The following is a 20,949-nucleotide window of genomic DNA, read 5'->3' on the forward strand; positions in this document are numbered from 1 at the left end:
GATGTGGGACTTGAACCCATGAACCACGATATCATGACCTGAGCTGAAACCAAGAGTCGTACGCTTAGCTGACTGAGCCACCCAAGCACCTCTTGTTTTCTTATTCACAGACTGTCTCTTGGCAGAGCATTTACAAAGTGATTTTTGTTTTCTTAAATCGTACCTGGTCGGATAGATACACGTACAAGTAACATTACCCACAAGTGCATGGTTTGTGGAGACTTGATTGGTTTAGAGTAGCTGCTTCTCCTTTGCCTGAGCCCAGGCCAGTTCCCTGCATGTAGAAAGTGCACAATGTAAATATTCCTAGAACACCTCTCCCTGCCATTGGTACTCAGCCATGTTTGGGTCTGAAGGAAGGCTTGGACGAGTTCACAAGTGCAGCCATTCAACAGTCCTTCATAATGCAGCAAAGACAATACAAGTTGAACTAAGCCTCTCCAACACTTCATAATATGAAACATTATATGAACCACTGGTAATAATTCATAATACGGCTCCAGTCACTAGAGTGTCCCCTGTATCCCAGACACTGGCATAACTGCCCTACTTCCATCATTTCATCTTCTCAACAGCCATACAAGAACCGGTTCTGATGTTATCCCCAGTTGAGAGATGAGAAAACTGAGGCATAGAGAGGTTAAGAAACTTGCCTAGGTCATGCCAAGGTTACCCGGATGGCAGAGCCGGTGGATAACATATCACTTCTTCATTCAGTGTGAGTTTCACCCCCTTTATTTTGTGAAGGTCACCGAGGTAGCTCCCGTTGCAGAATATTGTGGAAAAGAATTGTAAAGCAGTAGAACCCGCCTATTTTCAACAGTGCAAACTAAAGCTACCGTAGGTTTCTGCAAATAGTGTCTTGGTTTTATTTCACTGAGCTAGCGGATATTTTGAGGGTTGGAACCCACTCTCACTGTGTAATTTTCTTGCGGAAAACACATGATTGGTGGTTAATCTCAAACACAGATCCCTCATGGATAAACATCTGTATAAACAAATGTCCCTGAAGCATCTTTTCCTGAATGTGGGGGTCATCAAGGACTCACGGACATCCCGATTAATGTCTGATTGGAAATTACATTTCTATTATTGACGTAAAACACCAACCCCTTTTCTTGAAAATGGCAAGGAAAGCGGCAAGGTGAAACAACCTATATCCGTCCCACCTCTTCATCACCAAACAGACATTTACTGAGCACATACAGCGGATAAGACTGTTTCAGGCATTGGAAGTACACCGGTAAAGAAGACAGGCTCCCAGTTGTCATGGGGCATATACATTTTAGGTGGGACAGTTTGACGATAACCAAAAATTATATCACAATAAATAAGAAGGCTGGCATGCAGTGGTAAGTGCTGTGCAGAGAACTCGGATGGGTTCATGTGATAGTGAGTAGGGGACAGCTTTGGAGTGGCCTGTGTGTAGTGAGAAGGCGAGAATGTTTTGGGTGATCGCAGCGGTGGGCAAGAGAGCGTGTGGGGCTTTATAGGGCAGGACACAAAATCGATGTTCATTATGGGCATTGAGAGGCCTTGGTAGAAACCGTGGAGGGTCATGATTTTGTTTGCAGTTTTTAAACATGTGTTGTCAAGTGTATTTATTTATTTTTGAGAAAGAGAGAGCAGGGGAGGGGCGGGGGGGGGGAGAGACTCCCAAGCAGGCTCCATACTGCAGTGCAGAGCCCAACGAGGCGCTTGAACTCGTGAACCGTGAGATCATGACCCATGCTGAGATCAAGAGTCGGACGCTGAACTGACTGAGGCACCCAGGCACCCCTTGTTTGCGTTTTTAAATTGTCATTCAAAATTGTTATAGTTAGCATTGGAAGACCAGCTAGAAGGTCACTGTACGTGACTGAGTGAGGCGTGATGGTGGCACAGATCAGGGGGTTATTGGTGGAGACAGAGAACACTAGATGGGTTTGGCATGTTTTTTGAAGCAGAGTCAATGGTACTCTGATGGCTTGGGCATTGGGGGAGAGAGGAAGAAAAATTAAGAATGAATGTGGATTTTGGACATGAGAAATTCAGTGGATGGTGGGCCATTTACTGAGACAGAAGTCCTGGGGTGGGGGCAGGCACAGGTTTTAGAGGGAAAAACAAGAATTCTCCGAGGGCCATGTTAATTTTAGGTTGACAGGTGTCATTGGTCATCCAGTTGGAGAGAATGGGCAGATAGCTATGTGAGTCCGGACTATCTGGGAATGATTGGAACAAGAGATAATAGTTGGGAATCATCGGCATACCCACAGTATTAAAGTCCAGGGCTCTCCCCTCGGACCCCGGAGGGTGCCGCAGACAGGACTGTGGGGAGGGTCCTGACATCTTTGGAGAGCCCTTCATAGTATTTCACTGGGTGGTGTAGTGCTTTGATACTTCGGGGGAGATCTTAAAAGTGACAAAAAGTCCCAAAGGTAGTTCTTCCCTTGAGAGAGATTTCTTTTCACATCTTAGTAGCAGAATTCTCCATGGTTGTAACATCAAATGCCATTTTGGTTCTAGAAAATATAAGGCCGGGTTTTTACAGTGAAGTCTGCCATGGGAGTTCTTGTCAGCTTTTAGTTTGCTTTTTTTCTTCCAATTAGCAGTTCAGGCTGTTTTTCGTAAATGCGGTCTCTTCCCCAGTTGAGTCTTGGGAGGCTCGGGGCCAGACAAGACACGGGTTTTAACGATCTAGCCAGTTTTCCTTGTTACCAAAATGCTACCTTCTGACATAAAAATCTGCCCTACTGTTTTCTCCTGCTCTTTTAATTATATCTTTTTTTCCTGGGGACCTTGGGTTAGTGAAAGGTCAGTATTTAAGAGGCCCTTCGAGTATTTTCGCTGCCATATTTCATGTTCTTGGCCTCAGTTCTGGCTCCGGGCAGCACACCTGTTGACTGAATCAGTCTCTGTGAACATTCACAATGTGCTGAGTAGGAGACCAGACGTGGTCTTAATAACAACACAGGGAATAGTGATGCAGGCCAGAGAGCCACTCAGTGTTGGATTTCAGGTGAGGAGTTTAGTGAACCCCGCTCGCATCGTTCACACCTTCTGTTAGAGGATCAAAGCAGGGAAGCCCAGGGTGTCATCAGAGTTTTATCAGTGGCTTAGAACTTTGATTTTCTATCAGAGAGAAATGCATCTGGCTTATTAATGCACAGTTGAAAGCTCACCCTTCTCGTGGTTAGTGAAAATAAGATTGACACTGGCCATTAAGATTCCCTCAGGCAGCTGTCTTCTCCCGTAAACCAGGATACAGGGCTGGACGTTGAGAAGGAATGGGTGTCAGCATCCAGCATCTGCACTGAGAGCTCTGTGGAAAGGACACACCGAACTTGTAAGGCACGGTGACCCAGCCATGGTTAAAATAGATAAGCTCAACTGAAGAGTAAGTTATTTTTGCCAGTGGATCATTTCGCGGGTCAAATGCCAATGTATAGAAAGTAGCATATACATAACCTAAGAGATCTCATTTTTATGTTCATGTATTTTTCAGTGTTTATTTTTGAGAGAGAGAGAGCACAAGTGGGACAGGGGCAGAGAGAGAGGGGGACAGAGCCCGAAGCGGGCTCTGCGCTGACAGCAGCGAGCCCGATGAGGGGCTTGAACTCGTGAACCGTGAGATCATGACCGGAGCTGAAGTCGGACGCTCAACCGACTGAGCCACCCAGGTATCCCAAGATCTCACTTTGTTGAGGTGCGATGGGCTGACAAAAAGCCAATAAAAAGACTGTATCTAATGTATATGTACCTACGTTGATGACTTTGTGAAGCCATTGTGAGCGTTAGGGACGTCAACATACCCATGACCTCCCCGAATACCCTCCTGGCCCCTTTATTATTATTGTTGAATTTTTTTTTCTGAATATTTAACCTAGGATCTACCCTCGTAGCCAATTGAAGTCTACAGTACAGCATTGCCATTTCAGCTGTAGGCACTGTGGTCTATACTAGATCCGAGTTTTAAAATGAGTGCTATATTTGGAGATGGAGAGTCGCCTCTCAGGAGTGCCGTTTGGAACAGGTCGGTTTGGGGTCGGAAGCAAACCCGCAGCACCTTACGTCACGGTCAGCCTGAATTCTCATGTGTGGTTTCCCTTCTCTGCTGCACCATGGTGTCCAGATCTCAGGTGTACGTGTCGTGCTGATGCCTCTTCTCAAACGGGGGAGGCAGAGCTCACGGAGGGCAGCAGAAGATCAAGGTGGAACTTACCACAACTGATCAGGGCTTTTGATGACTGCTCACAGCTGTCTGTGAGGCCCGAGAACACCTCACCTGAGGTTATAACAAGGTTTATAGCAGACCCAGGCTTTGGGATGGGGTCAGGGAGGTGAAAGGGGGTTCCCTTGTCGGTTTTAAGACTAATTTTATTCTGCCACTTTTGGGATTAGAAACACCATAAAACATCTCCTGTATTGTCGATAGCCATCCTAGTCTGATAAAAATTCAACAGGATACAAAAAGCCAGCCACCCTGAAAGATGCCGGGGAGGGCCAGGTGGAATGATCGTTACCACCTAGCAGAAAAGCTCATGACATGATCACTCGCAAAATGCTGGGAGATGGCAGAACCGGGCAACAAAAACTCTTAACGAAAATGAAAGAACCCCGTTCTTTGGTGGGCACACCCCATTGTTAGCTTTCTTTTTGCTTCATGTCTAAAGTGGAGAAAAAGGTTCCATGTGCCATTTTTAAAGGAACAGAGAGTCCGTCCTCCCTCCAGATTCACCCCATCTCATAGGCACAAGCACACTTCTCCCCTCTCAGGGTGCCGGATTCTCCCCACGCTGGAGACGGGTTCTGGGCGAAACGTATCCTATGGGATCCCTGTGTGTTCTGTTCGAGGAGTCCTCCTTCGGTCAGCGCAGAGTAGGACTGGAAGCTGAAAGCTCTGTGGGCAATGCCTTGCCCACATTTTGGAATTACAGAGTGGCCCATTCGTGGCATCCACTGCGTGGCATCAGACCAGCCACGTTAGTGACTTTCTGTGCCATGGAGTTCCTGTCGGCCAGGGAAGGGTAGGGACAGCCTTTGTGCTGATGGTGAAGAAGGAAGGCATTTCTAGACATGTCATTTTATTTATACTGGATTCTTTTCAAGTTTACATTTCACTGGATCTCTAGTATTAATTTTAGCAGCTGCAGACTGGGAATTTTCTGCTTATTTCTTCCTCTTCTTTGGCAACAGAAAAGCTAGAATGTGATTTGGTTGTCATTAAGAAAAATCTATGCCAGAAGATAATAGAAACAATCTAACAAGTCAAATATTACCTAGAGACAGTATTCTGCAACACATGTGATAGATATATCTCTAATCTACACAGGTTCGAACAACCTTCAAATGAATGGGCAAAGATATGAATAGGGAATCGAGTACGAGTCAATTTAAAAAAAACTTTTTTAAGTTTATTTATTTGAGAGGGAGGGCATGAGTAGCGGAGGGGCAGAGAGAGAGGGAAAAGCAGAATCGGAAGTAGGCTCCAGACTCAGAGCTGTCAGCACAGAGCCCAGCCCGAGCCTTGAACTCACAGACCAGGTGATCATGACTTGAGCTGAAGTCAGACGCCTAACTGACTGAGCCACACAGGCGCCCAAATATGAGTGAATTCTGATGTCTAGTAAGTACATGAAATGATGATCCATCTGTGACTGTTAGGATAGTGAAATGCCATTGTTCTGACAGGCAAAAAAAAAGAGAGAGAGAGAGAGAGAGAGAGAGAAAGGAAAAATAAAAACACTACTCGTAGAGATGCTGATAAAGGGGACTCACACCCATTCCTGACAGAAATGTGAATTGCTTACATTTTTGGGGAAAGCAGTCTGACAGTTCCTACGATAAATACACAAACCCTTTGACCCCGTAGTACCACTTCTGGGAATACAGATTACAAAAGTAAAAATGCCAGCACACATAGAGAAGGGTCTGTGTATTGGGGGTTTATATAGTAGCGTTGTTTTCAGTGACCCCTGTAAAAAAAATAAAAAAACAAAACAAAACAAAACAACAACAAAAAAACCCCAAAATCAAAACCAAAACGCAAAACACACTCAAAAAACAACTTGCATGTTGAGTACGTATCAAGAGTTAAAGGCTGTGTATCGATTAGATTATAAGAATGCCTCAGATATGCTGCATCCATTTAAAGATTCATTTAAATCTGGTGAAGTTGAAGAGATTTTTATAATATTCAGTGAGAAAAGTAGGCCCTATTTTATAAAGCAGGAAGACCCTCTTCCAAGTCTGTATACATGTGTTTGTGATGAGATGAACAATGGAGAAAGATCTAGAAGCATGTCTATTAGATTGTTAACAATGGTTATGTAGGCAGAAGAGAAGTAGCTTCTAGAAAATGGTCCTGTGAGGGGCGCCTGGGTGGCTAAGTTGGTTGAGCAACCGATTCTTGGTTTCGACTCTCGGTTTTGGCTCGGGGCATGATCTGGCAATTTGTGAGTTCAAGCCCCGAGTCAGGCTCGGTGCTGACACTGCAGAGCCTGTTTGGGATTCTCTCCTTCTCTCTCTGCTCCTGCTCACGCTCTCTCTTTCTCAAAATAAACAAGTTAAAAAAAATGGTCCTGATTGGCACTGAGCTTGCAAAAGTATGAAGGTGTGGGTATTTGGGGGCATGAATTCCAACCTGACTGTTCTGGACTTAGCAGAGGTCTGGTTACAAGTAAGATTCTCAGAGAGCCTTTGAATTTCTTTCAAGGGCTTAAAGTAACTCATGCAAGGGACATAGACCCCTCTACTCCCTCGACCATTGCTTCCTGATGTGAGGAATCCTTTCTGACTGTCTTCTGATAACATTCATTCTCCTTTTAAATTTCCTCTTCTTAGGAGATAAACATTCAGTAGCAGTGGATTAGAAATCCTTAAGTCTGCCCTTTGGTAGTTGATATATTTAATATTTCCCCTTCTCTCCAGCATGGGAGTAACCCTGGACAAGTGAAAAAAAAAATGCTGCCTCTGTTCCAGTTTCCTTTTCCTTGTGTGCAAATTCCATAGTTGTCTTGTGCATTATGGGTGATGGCAAATACTATAATTAAGGTAAATTATACTGGTAAATGCCTACGTTTTGATTTAAGAGGTGTTGTATAAACAGAGGGACTGAGTATAATACGGCCTCCCAGCACCCCTGTGCTGGCGAAGGCCACCGTGGTCACCTCTAAGGAGGAAAATTGGTGGGGTGCTGAACGGAGCAGGAATAACTTGCGTGGGGTCATACCCACGAACCAGTGGCAAAGGTGAGGGTTTCCATGAGTTTCCATGAGTTCTGCCGTTCGAAGGGCTCCTGTGCTTTGCCTGTGGTTCCCAAGGGAACACGTGCGTGTGCACCAGCACATAGCACCGAGGAGAAAGGGGATGGTGTTGCCCGGAGCGAACGCCCTTCTTTATTAGAACTCATCTGGAATCAGGGTGGTGTCCGGGGAGCACATCCTGGGCCAGTGGTTTGGCTGCGGGTGTATGAATAGGGCTTTGGGGAGGCACATCAGAAAGCGCCTATTCTAGTCTTGGCTTTTCTCCCTGTGACGCTACAGACTCACAAAAGTTGTTCCTAATTTTGTCTTCTGAAAGCTTGATTTGATTTGGCCAGTTCTGTATAGGTCTCGTTGAGCTTTTCCATATCTTGTCGTACACGGATTCTTGAGGACATGGAAGGCTCCCGAGGTGAACAAACAGAAGTCATTTGGGTGTAAATCTCCCGTGCGTGTCGCGTGCATGTGGGCCCCGGGAACAGGGGTCCTTGCTGTCAGGGCACCGGCAGGCTGGCGTGTGGTCTGCTGTGACCCCGTGGGTCGGCACAGTGACGGACGAGGTTGCCCAGTTGTGCTTAGGGATCGGGGCAGCTGGAGAGTCATCATCTGAAGACTGGCCTTGGCCTTGTCTTGGCCCCTTTGATCCTCAGCTCAGAGGTGTATTTTTTCCTTTCTTAGCACAACTGTGCAGAGGACTTTGCACTGTCCTTTCTCTGCCTCTGTCCTTACTTACCAGGTGAGACAGAGTCTGGCTAGATGTTCCTTTTTATTTTTTAAGTTTGTTTATTTTGAGAGAGAGAGAGAGAGAGAGAGCACGAGAGGGGGAGGGGCAAAGGGAGAGGGGGAGAGAGGGAATCTCAAGCAGGCTCCACACTGTCAGTGCAGAGCCCGACATGGGTCTCGAACTCATGAGTCTTGAGATCGGGACCTGAGCCGAAATCAAGAGTCAGATGCTTAACTGACTGAGCCGTCCAGGCTAAATATTCTCTTTGTCCTTACTTTATCCCGAATGGTTAAGATGCTTGTTACCTCTCTGAGTCCCTCTTAGCACCAATGGTAGTCTCTGGGACTTTCTACCCCATTACATGTTCTCATCGACATCGGGAGTTGTGTTTACTGCTAGTTTAGTATTCTTTGGTGTATGAAGACATAGATATAAGGGTTCCCATTCCTAGGGAAATTACAGCTTAGTGTGCCTTAGTGTATGTCATCTAGAGGGGCAGTTGTTGTGTGATAAGGAGAAAGAACACCCCTGTTGGGTGGCAGGAATTATTAGCAAATGGCAAGCAAATTGATTGCAGTCATAGGAAGCGTTCTGGTAATTACCCACTGGAACCAAATAACATTGTTACAGAGGCAAGGAACATGGACGATGGAAAGTGTGCCCTTATTTTCTCTATCTTGCATATGGGAGGTGTAATGGACTGAACGTTTGTGTCTTTGTGAAGTTCGTATGTTGAATTTCTAACCCCCAATGTGATGGTGTTGGGAGGAGGCGATTTGGGGAGATGATGGCCAAGCCCTCATAAATGGAATTAGTGTTCTTATAAAAGAAACACAAGACAGATGGCTTTCTCCTTCACCACCTCTCTTCCCCGTCTGCCGTGGGACAACCCAGAGTGAAGACAGCAGTCTGGGAACCAAGAAACAGACCCTCACCAGACACCAAATGTGCTCACACCTTTGGTCTTGGACTTCCTAGCCTCCAGAATTGTGAGAATAAATGTTTGTTGTTTAAGCCCCCCCCCCCCCCCCCCGTCAATGATAACTTATGACATAAGCCTGAGCCAAGATAGGAGAACTTTAATAAATTTAAAAATGAGATTATCAATCAGAGTGGCTAGTAGGCACAGGATGTGTGGATCCCAGGATCGGTGGTGATTAAGAAATAGTGTAAGAGTGAAGGAAGATGCCTCAAGAGGGAGGAATGCAGTTATGTAGTCAGGTGAACTGAACCTTCACTGGTCATCCTTACTCCCCTTACGTTTGAAAGGTACAAGACGCGAGGGTCCATTGCTGTTTTGCAAATTACAGGTAGTGCTGAAGAATAACCAGAATCAGTGGAGAACAATGTGCCAAATGGGATCCCACTTAAGACTTGGATCAATACGGATTTATGTGCGAAATTAAAAAAAAAAAAAGTTTTAACAAAGCAGATGATGTGCCTAAGTGGAAGTGGGAAATACGTTCTGCATACACAATCCAGTAGGATAGCATATTTAATTAGAAGTCGTATGATGTTAAGAATGCACTCTTTGAAAAACTTGTCTGTGAATTGTGTCCAACTGTTTTTATTTATTCTAGTGTGACTTCTTACGGGGAAAGAATAAAAGCAGCAGCATCTTAAAATAATACAGCGGAGAGTTGAAACGCGGTATGTAAATTGCCTCCCTTATATTTCACGTGGCAGAAGAAAGAGTGAATCTGTACAGTATTTACAAAGTAATTAGGAAGTTGTGCAATGACTATACCGGGCTTCCTGTTTTAGGAGCTAAGAAAAGTTTCAGTGGTAAGCGGCTTACCGTTTAGTGCGCTCTCAGTATTTGTGGACTCGGGAGAGCAGATGTCACCTGTGGATGATAAAGGACATTTCCTATTGCATAGCAGGAATTTCCAGTAAGTGGCGGGACTTTGATTGGAATCTCGAGAGGGGGCTGATGATTACATCCGGCAATGGTCTTAGCCATTCTTTTCCTCTTTACAATGCATAAGCTATTTAATTGCATCTTAAAAAAAATCCGTCTAAAGCGGAGTTTCTCATTCTCAGCACTACTGACGTTTTGGGTTGGATAGTTTCTTTCTTTTTAGCGGGTTGGGTGGGGGGGCTTTCCTGTGTGTTACAGGATGTTTATCAGGATCCCCAATCTCTACTCGCTAGATGTCAGTAGTGTCCCCCAGTTGTGACAGCCAAAATTGTCTCCAGACGTTGCTAAATGTTCCCAGGCAGAGGGCATAATATCGCTGTTGATTTTGAACTATTGGTCGAAACACACTCTACTAAATTAGAAACAGGACAAATACAAGTCTCGAAAACACTGTGTGTACTTGTGTTAGCACATATCTGTGAACGCCAGGCCTTGGACTTGATGCAGTGCTATTTCCATGTTGCCTTTGACAGGATTCCTGACCTCATGCCAGTAGCTTCCATCCAGGGAGATAGCCCTGAGTGGAGGCTGGCAAGCAGGATGCCACAGTGGCGTTTGCTCTCTCTTTCGTGGAGGCTGCTGGAGGCTCGCCTCCACCTGGATCTAAGTGCTGGGAAGTGTGGGGCCTGCCTTTGATGAGTAATGACTTTGAGGTTTATCCTGTAGTTAGCAGTAATCAGAAAAGGGTTGGAGTGGATGGCCACGGCTGCCATCTCTGTCTTCCCTGACCCCCTGTATTTCCAGTTCAAGCTTTTACCCCTCATTTATGTGCTCCTGGATTTTATTTTTATTTTTTAAATGTTTATTTATTTTGAGAGAGAGAGAGAGCACGCAGGTGGGGTAGGATCAGAGAGAGAGAGAAGAGAGAATCCCAAGCAGACTCTGTGCCATCAGTGAACAGCCCACTGCGGGGCTCAAACTCATGAACTGTGAGATCCTGACCGGAGCCAAAATCAAGAGTTGAAGACTCAACTGACCAAACCGTCTGGGTGCTCCATATGTGCTCCTGGATTTTAGAGTGAAAGGCTGGGACAAATAAAATCCAATCCCCCAACTACAGGCAAGAGAAGAGTTTTGAGAATTGATTTACGATATGATGACCCTTGGCCATCATTACATCTGCGTCCCTAATTTTTACTGGTAGCTCTCCCAAACAACACAAGGATTAGAGTAAAATGTATGCTTGGAAGGACAAAGTGAGAATCTTTGTGGTGTTATCCCTGAAACCCACATTGATTAAAAAAAATTTTTTTAACATTTATTTATTTTTGAGAGACAGAGTGAGAGTGGGAGTAGGGGAGGGGTAGAGAGAGAAGGAGGCACAGAATCTGACGCAGGCTCCAGGCTCTGAGCTGTCAGCACAGAGCCCGACGCGGGGCTCAGACCCACGACTGTGAGATCATGACCTGAGCCGAAGTCAGACGCTCCACCGATGGAGCCACCCAGGTGCCCCAACCCACTTTGTTTATTGAGCTGAGTGAGCATACTTTAGAGTTGCCCTTGAAAGAATGCAATTAAAAAATCATTATTATTATTATTATTATTATTACTATTATTTTGCTGCTGTACTTTCTCAGCTGTGATCCAAAGAAGACAGTTGCCTAGCGGGGGAAGATTTCACAGTGTATATCTCTGAACTAACTTGGAGATCTGATCCCAGCTCTAGCACTGCAGAATGTAATGTGTATTTGAGAAACTCCCTGAAATAGAGCGAGGCCATAAACCAGTGAGTGAATTAGAACGATGCAGACAGTAGTCGTTTTGATTCGATAGGTGCTCTGCAGGGCTTCTAATGCATATATTTCCCATTTTACTTAAAGGGAAATTCCACCCAATTTGCTTAGACCAACCATCTGGAAGTACTTTTTATTCCCTTTTGACACCTTGCCAACTGGAAGAAAAAAAGAGGACAAAAGTATTATAAAAATGCTGAATTTAATGCAATTAATGTTAACGAGATGCTATTTTTTCATCTTCCAACACATGCATTGCATTAAATTAGGCTCTTCTAGGTTTATTATTACTTTTTTGATCCTTATTTGTTTTCTGTGTGTGTCACAAAGTGTGTGGATTCCTTTCCTTCCATCGTTTGACATCCCTGAGGCCGTAAGGTGTCTGTGTTCAGTGACCATTGTCGCTGGATTATGTAGCACTCCCGTCTAATAAGTGAGGAGCCCTAGACACTGAGAAATCCAGTTCTTATGGTTGGTACAGCTTCCTCTGTACTGGTCAAAGGCTTTTGTTATTCAGTAATGAAATCCTGTGTAAAGAAGGCATTTTCTGAAAGCTGCTTCTTAAAAGTAGTCATTTACGGGAAGCACTTATTGGATAAATCAAGTGGTGGTTGATTTATCATTTGAAAAATACAAGTCACAGATTCATTTGGGTCCGATGTCTACCTGCTTAAAGATCCATCCTGTCTTGTGATCAGCTCTCCTCTGTTTTTATCAAGTGGACTGAGCTTTGGGTGGTAAAGAGTTACACAAGATTGAGACCCATCTATGAAGCAGTGTCATATTTATCGAATAGCCATCTGTGAAGTGGTGTACTATTTAGAGTAGTCTTTCTTTGTGTCAGGGACTGTACAGGTGGTTTTTGAATCTTGTGTTGGTCATGATGGAGACCCTGCAAGGTTTTAGTCCCATTTAATAGATAAAATTGAGAAACAGAAGTCATGTAACTTTCCCAAGGTACAATCACAAAGCTGGGATTAATTTCAGGATCTGCTAACTCAAAACCCCTCCCTGATTCATAGAAAAATTCTTCTCTTGGTTGTGAATGATTACCTGTGGCCGGTGTGTGTGTGTGTGTGTGTGTATACACACACACACACACACACACACACACACACACACGTATACATATACATGTATGTATACATATACATATATGTAATGATATATATGTATACATATTTGTATATGTATACATATATAAATATATATATATTTTTTTCTAATGAACAGATCATTGGTTTTGCTGAGGTTTTTGGATGAGTTTCTTGGTGCATTTGCGTGTAGATTTCTAGTAAAGAATGTTACCAAGGTCTTATGTTATGGTTAGTAGACAGTAAAAGCATTTATCAAGCCAATGACTTATAAACATTTGAAAATGGACATATTTCCATCTTAATATTTATGCAAGATCCATGATATTTCAAACACTGAATGGAGATCTGTGTTATAAAATCGAATCAGAGGGACATTTTAAAATTTTATGCCCATTTAGAGAGAATATATTGGGTAGGCATCAGCAAAAGAGCTAGAGAAAAACTATTATCTTTGATGAAAGTAATTTTTTTTTACTCACAGTGAATTGCTAGATCTTGAATGCAACTGAGTAAAGTTTTCCGTATCTTATGCTTCATTTATTGTAAATGAAATTAATTTCATTTGATGATATCCCTTAGTCTCAAATATTATTACAGTGAAATATGATGATTATAATGATGTCTATTTATGCATATAATATGTGTTTTCCTAAACTAATTACATAATAAATTTTCATTTCACTGTGACAAGAGAGTTGGGTATCCTTTTAGCTCTCACACAGTTAAAAAAGAAAGACAGTAGATGATAATTTTGAATCAGGTCCTACTAGATGAAAAAAAAAGTGTTAGGGGGTGCCTGGATGGCTCAGTCGGTTAAGGGTCTAACTCTTGGTTTTGGCTCAGGTCATGATCTCACGGTTTCGTGAGTTCGAGCCCCGTGTTGGGCCCTGTGCTGACAGTGCTGGGAGCCTGCTTGTGATTCTCTCTCTCTCCCTCTCTCTGTGCCCCTCCCGCATTCACGCTGTTTCTGTCTCTCTCAAAATGAATAAATAAACTTAAAAAAATTTATTTACAAGAAAGAGAAAAGTTAGGAAATGTTCTCTCCTACTTTTTTCAGATGAGTTTTACTTTAGAGATTTTACATCCTTATTTCAGTATGCATCGTGCTTGCATGCGGGGAAATTCATTTAAAGAAAGATTGATAAACTCTGTTAATGCTAGACTGTTGGGGAAACTGAGTACAGGAATGTTTCAGAAACGTAGTTGTGTCATTTGACTTTTATTGAGCATGTGAAGCTTCTGTCCATATAGAACAAAAACGTTGTGGAATGGTTATCTGCTGTCATTTCCCTTCCCAGGTCACTACGTAAACTGAACAGGCTGACAATACATAGCAATTTAGTTTCTCCAGTGTATACGGTGATTTTGTGAATTCATGTTGCCCTCTGTGCTAACTTCCCTTTTCTGTCCCCTTCAGCCACACACTGCAACATGTCTTGTCACTCTTTCCAGTTCTTAATGCTTTAAGGCTTATGCGTCTTTCATTATGAAGTCCCACTGAAGGTTTTTCACCAATAGATCAATATGTACCAGCCCGTTTGTATGAGTCCTAGCTCCACTCTGCCCACTACTATAAGCATGCCATTTAAATCTTGGATATTCTTTGCCTGAACCTCCCAAGTCCTGTCTGAGGTTTCAGAAGCCAGTTGAACTCCTTCCTCTTCTTTTTTTTTTTTTTTTTTTTTTTTTTTAATTTTTTTTTTTAATTTTTTTTTTAACGTTTATTTATTTTTGAGACAGAGAGAGATAGAACATGAACGGGCGAGGGGCAGAGAGAGAGGGAGACACAGAATCGGAAACAGGCTCCAGGCTCTGAGCCATCCGCCCAGAGCCCGACGCGGGGCTCGAACTCACGGAGCGTGAGATCGTGACCTGGTTGAAGTCGGACGCTCAACCGACTGCGCCACCCAGGCGCCCCGAACTCCTTCCTCTTCTTAAGCCAACTTCCTTATGTCTGGTTAGTCCCATCTAGGTCTAGTGTATACTTTCACACTTGCTTTTGTAGATTCACAGATGATATATGTTTGAGTAATGCCCTTTCTCTTTCTCCAGAGTACTCCCCTGATGGTTTGGGAAGAGCTTTGCCCATTCTTCTGTCTCTGGATGATTTATTTCCCGTTATCCTGGGGACATGCCCATCATTCCCGACGTCCCCTTCACGCTGACTCCCAGGAACCTAGGACCTAACTGTCTGACCTTGTGGTGGCTGGCTGGGAATGCAGATTCTGTTTTGCCTCCTGCCAACAATCATTCTACACACATTTTATGCGGTGGGTTGTATGGAATGGTGGACGTTGTTGGTGAAACACCAGAGATTGCTGATGGATGGATGTATACATGCTGTGTTTCGGTCACGATGTTTTTGAATACAAGAAAATAATAACAAGGAGGACTGTTCGGTGTAGGAAACAATGGTAAAGTGATGGAGGGATTACAATAAAAGCAGTGCATAGTGGTTTTTTTTTAATATGACATTCTTGGTATAAAGTGTAAAGAATATTACTAGTCAGTCAAGGTAGCTATTCCAAAGGTGAGTCATTTAAATATAGAGTAATCTGGGAAGTGGTAGACTGCATTTTCTTTTCATATAATGGATTCTGTGGGGCTTAATTAGAACAAGCAGAAGGGATGGGTAAAGGAAAGGGTACCTGGAATCCAGGACAGGATGGATTTTTAAAAAAATTTTTTTTAACATTTATTCATATTTGAGAGGGAGAGAGACAGAGCATCAGCGGGGGAGGGGCAGAGAGAGAGGGAGACACAGAATCCGAAGCAGCCTCCAGACTCCGAGCTGTCAGCACAGGGCCCGACGTGGGGCTCGAACTCACGGACTGTGAGATCATGACCTGAGCCGAAGTCGGACGCTCAACCGACTGAGCCACCCGGGCGCCCCCAGGACAGGATTGATTTTCTGCCCATCGTTTACTGGGACAAGCCCCTTTCTTCTTGCAGGAGATGGAGTCTTTCATTTTACAGAACACCTTATGTGGGTTTAGCTAAGATCTTCTATTTCATTCTAAAAGAAAGCTCTAGTACCGATTGTCACAGTATTATTTGGCCTCAATTAACCTCTGCTTATCCTCCTCTAAGTTATAATATTTTCTAATCACGATCACATATTTAACGTCAAGTTTTTCTGTTGGGTGGGCAGAAGATTAATTTTATTTCTCCCTTCTTCTGTTCCTTCCTTGTGGGTAATTCATCAGCACAGTTTAATTCTTTGGGCTGGGGATAAGCTTTCCTTCTAACAGTGGGGGAAGGTGCGGCGACATGACTTGACTGTCAGTCCGTGGGTCGCATAAGAGAAGTGCCCCAGGCCTGTTCTTGCTGGAAATGATACACGTGTGACTCAGGTGCGCTTTTATCGGTGTGCCGCTGGGGACGCACTGTTGTTTCCACTTGATGTTGCTTGGATGTGGGCTGGAGGTGCATCCCTCCCGAAGTGGCTGCACTCAGAGGACACCCACGGAATAGATAAGGCACAGAGTCCATGTCCACAACAAAGACTCGTCTTTCATTTGTCTGCTGTAGCCCAAGGCTAAGTGACGTCTCCAATTAAGAAGATTTATGAAACTCCGGAGTCCCACAAGATAATCAGCAGCATAACAGGGAACATGCGAGAGACATGCCGTGTTATTCCTTCTTTTCTGTTGTGCAGCTGTCTGACCCGGTTTCTCTGGCCTGGACTGGAGCAAGCAGCTTAGTATGCACGAAGGCTGAGAATAATGTTTGGAGTGGTGCTGTAAGCTATTTTATTTATGGTTACACAGTGTACTTAGTTTTTTACATTATCACAGGATGAAATGAGAAATGCCTCTATGAAGAAAAAAAAAGTCCAGATGGAAATTGTCATTTGCTATAATTCAGGAATAAATATAGTGGGTAGGTACAGAACGCTCTGTTGTGGAAATGTAGGCAGCTTGTATGTGTTTCTTCTTTACTTGTAGCCTGTTTTGTTTCCTTATTCATAATCTTTCAAAAGAATAGCCTGGATGCTTTGCAAAATTGAAGACCAATGAAATGGAAATCCCAATCCCGGGGAGATTGACGGCTGACTTCTCAGGGAAATCAGACATTAAAACAACGCTAGGAAAATGGAACAAAATGCTCTGAAAAAGGGAATAAAGAAAAGTCCTGTCTCTTTGGAGCTCACGTCACGTCAAATAAAATGTATTAGTTATAGTTAACGATATTTTAAATAAGGTATTAGTGTGTCTCTGGCTTTCCTTATTATTATTATTATTATTATTATTTTACTTAATGATAGACTTACAACATCGTGTGATTTCTCTTGTCCTATTATAGATGTAGGTGCTTATCTGTTATTTACACAATTTTCAATTTAATAAAAACAAATGAAAGATACTGGAAAATACAACTTCTAGCATTAGCTTTTAATTAATGGTTGCTAAAAAATTCTCATGATAAAACAAAAGCCGGAAGAGCTTTTTCCTATTGAATTATTATTTTCATAGGGAGATTCATAAAATTTTTTATGAGGATTACATGATGCCTGGATATAGGAAAGAAAAAGAAAACCCTAAGTAAAGGCTACAGTGTCCTACTTTATCTCAATATGAAATCAGGGAGCAGTGCGGGGGGGCGGGGGTCTTACTCCTTTGTTGAAACCAGTTTTTCCTTGAGTTTGTCTCTCCCTGGAGACTTGGGCTCAAGCAGCTCCACGAACTGTCAGCAGAAGCCATCTGGTAATGACCCAGCCGCCCCCTGTCCTGTCTTCCCTGGCACTTTCCCCACGTGGCCAGGTGCATTTAGTAATTTCTCAACACCTCTTCGGGGAGGGAAGTGCACTTTTCCACAGGGAGAAACTTAGTCATGGAAAGGCTTATGATGTGAAGATCTGAAGGTCAACCCATAAATCACTCCCGGAGCTGCTGCTGACGAGTCTCTGTGTCTCTGTGCGCAGGTAAAGGTCCCTTCCCAGCTGTGGGCCTAGAAGGAGGGTCCGGGTGCATGCACAGGCCACAGCTGGACCGCTGGACAGCTGGACAGAGGGATGTGGGGGTTTCCTTCTTGCCGGGCCATGAACTCAGATCACCAGTGTTTTCGTTACGCTGTTCTGTCCTTTGCCATTTGGGCCAGTAACTTGGCTGCCCAGGTTTGCCCGAAAAGGGCTTTGAGAGCCGCAGATCTGCAGCCCAGATCCCAGATTCCACACTAAGGATGCAGGTTGAGAGAGAGGCAGGCACGTCTCGGTGAATGATTAGCATTTGGCTTTCCTGGGGAATTAGTTTCCTGTGTTTTCAGCCACGTTTCTAAACTGGTAGGCATTAAACCGCACTTTCGTGTAGCATGCTTATTTGGTGATTAGCCAGGTGTCGAGGTCTAACTGAAGAGTGGCTGGTTTGGCATGGAGACTCTTGAATCCTGGTTTCAGCTCCGGGGGTCTGGGGCAGACCACTTTTCCTCCTGGGGCCTCAGCTTTTAAGTCTGTGAAAAGAGAAGGTGGAAGTAAGATGGGTGGGGTTGATGGGGCGCCTCGGGGGGCTCAGTCGGTGGAGCATCCGACTTCGGCTCAGGTCGTGAGCTCACAGTTCGTGGGTTCAAGTCCCGCATCGGGCTCTGGGCTGACAGCTCGGAGCCCGCAGCCTACTTCGGATTCTGTGTCTCCTTCTCTCTCTGCCCCTCCCCCACTCACGCTTTGTCTCACTCTGTTTCCCAAAAATAAATAAGCGTAAAAAAAAAAAAACGGGTGGTGTTCAAAACAGTGTTTAAGATGGCCCTGGGTTTTCCCAAGAGTTCTCTGAGAGAGAAGGGGGGGCTGGAATCAAGGCTTTTGAAAACTGTGGTCTGTTGTTAGAAAAAGGCTGAAAATCTGCAACCGGATGTTCCTGGAGCTCTGTTTGACTCTGACATTTGTTTTAAAAAATGCAACTTAAAGGTAAAATTTGCCTTGGAACCGTTTTCGGTGTAGAGCGGCTGCAGAGTAGAAGGGTTCAAAGACCCAGAGACATGGCTGCCAGGGTCAAGTCTCCGCTCTGCCACTTATGTGATGCTGGGGACTTGGGCACGTTTCTTCACGTCCCTGTGCCTCAGTTTCCTTATCTGTGAAAAGAGGACAGTAACTTTGGGTAATAATGGTTGTCGGTGTAGGTTTATTGATTGTAACACACATGCCACTCTGGTGGGGAAGTTGATGATGGGGAGATTATACATTTGTGTGTGGGCAGATGGCATTGTAGGAAATTTCTGTACCTTCCCCTCGATTGTGACGAAAACACGAAGCTGCTTTGAAAATAAACTCTATTAGTACCAAAAAAAACACAAAACAGGATAATAATAATAGTAACTGTTTCACTGGGTTGTTATAAAGGCAAGATAGTTCGTAATCGTAAAATATTTAGAACACCCACTTGACACCTATTAAGCACATTTAAAAGACTTAAGTACTAAGTGGGTGCTCATCCATTGGAAAACTTGTTTTGCAACATGCAGCAATCTCTACAGTTTGGAAGCAATTTCAGTATTCGTTTTCTTCACGTCCAATGTGTTTCCAGCTTGTCTTAATAAGATGGCAACCCAAACATTTGTGTACAGTGGGTGTTTCAGGCCAAGAGAACAATTTGAGCAAATTTGAGAAATGTAGACGTTCTCAAAGTGGAAAATTCCAGCGTAGGGAAGAATTGGGTGCTGAGAAAGTTGTCCGAGCAGGGGTTAGATGATGCTGGAGCCCAGTGCAGGGTTGGGGGGATCCCCTCATCCCTGTGGGATTGAGACTTCCAGTTAATGGTGGTGATGATGGTGGAAGAGGTGGTTGATGGTGGAGACGGTGGTGATGGCGGGCAGGACAGGAGACTCTCCCTTCTCCCCTTGTTGGATTTTGTGCTGGAGATTCCTTACCCGGAGCTCAGGGGTATCTGATAGACTGCTTTGCTGATGGATAAGAGGCGGCTCAGTTCATTCTTGGAATTGAAGAAAAGGAAGCCATGTAGCGGGAGGAGCGGGAGGCAGGCAGGGACTGAAGAAGCCTTCTTTCCCTCTATCCTTTGTGGCCGTCTCCCGTGAAGATCAGACAGCCTCGCCCGCAGGTGCATACCTGGCGTGGCAGTCCATCATCCTCTCCAGGCAGAACAAAAGCCGCCGATCACTAGGGGATCGAAGTAGCCTTTCATGAGACATTTGGGGTTCCTGTTCAGGTCTTTGAAGGTTCTGCCTACAAACGTTGGCAGCGCTCATTTCATTTACCAAACCGTGCTGTCCTTGTTACTGCGGTAACGGCGGCACACCTAATCTGGTGTCCACGATGTACGTGATTTGTAAAACGCACATTTCATTGTGGTGAAATTGCGTGTGGTGGTGATTCGGGATACGGTTTTGATGGGTACGTATAGCACTTTCTGTCTGTAGGATCGTATTTTTAAATTTTTTTTTAACGTTTTTATTGATTTTTGAGAGAGACAGACCAAGTGCAAGCAGGGGAGGGGCGGAGAGAGGGGGAGACACAGAATCCGAAGCAGGCTCCAGGTTCCGAGCCGTCAGCACAGAGCCCGACGTGGGGCTCGAACTCATGAACCACAAGATCGTGACCTGAGCCGAAGTCGGACGCTTAACCGACTGAGCCCCCGGGCGCCCCAGCCTGTAGGATCATATTGACTTAGTAAGTGGACAAGAGCACTGAAGTATGGAAGAAGAAATCAGACGTTCCCTTTTTACACGCAGTCCTTCTGTTATGTCGTATCTCAATATTTCTTTGGCAGGTAACTTTGTATGTAGCAGTCATTCTCAATATGAGGGAGGGTGACCTGCTCCCCCCTTCCCAGGACGTTTGTCGATATCTAGAGGCATTTTCATGGGGGCGCCTGGGTGGCTCAGTCAGTTAAGTGCCTGACTCTTGATTTCAGCTCAGGTCGTGATTTCACGGTTCGTGGGATCCAGCCCCGTGTTGGGCTCTGCGCTGACAGGGTGGAGCCTGCTTGGGATTCTTCCGTCTCTCTCTGCCCCTTACCTGCTTGCACTCTCTCTGTCTCAAAATAAATAAGTAAACTGAAAAAACATCTAGAGACATTTCTTTGGCAAACCTATTGTCTTGTGTTCCCGGGATCTCCTAAGTAGAGGTAAGCAGTACTGCTCAGACCCTCTGGTGCTCAGACAGCTCCCAGAACAACAGATCACTTGTTCATCCCTTGGACGAATGGACGTCCCAACGCCAGTAATGGTGAGAGTGAGGAACTCTGGGTGTACGGTGTTTGTTCCATGAGAACCTTTATCGAATATA

At 44.4% G+C, this 20,949-nt stretch overlaps 1 protein-coding gene across 8 annotated transcripts in view; it reads left to right on the forward strand.

The window, feature by feature from the left end:
* Nucleotides 1–20,949, forward strand: part of SEMA5A (semaphorin 5A) — a 483,514-nt gene that overhangs the window by 119,670 nt on the left and 342,895 nt on the right. For 3 of the 8 annotated variants that reach the window (XM_023239575.2, XM_023239592.2, XM_023239595.2), the window contains exon 3: nt 9,546–9,615. The exons of 4 other annotated variants lie outside the window; for them this stretch is intronic. The gene's annotated coding sequence lies outside the window, so the exon portion shown is untranslated. Of the gene's footprint in view, nt 1–9,545; nt 9,616–9,748; nt 9,858–20,949 lie in introns of those variants that run through there. One more of the 8 variants, XM_023239598.2, reaches the window with a different exon arrangement.

Source organism: Felis catus, chromosome A1, assembly GCF_018350175.1.
Source record: "Felis catus isolate Fca126 chromosome A1, F.catus_Fca126_mat1.0, whole genome shotgun sequence".
NCBI lineage: Eukaryota > Metazoa > Chordata > Mammalia > Carnivora > Felidae > Felis > Felis catus.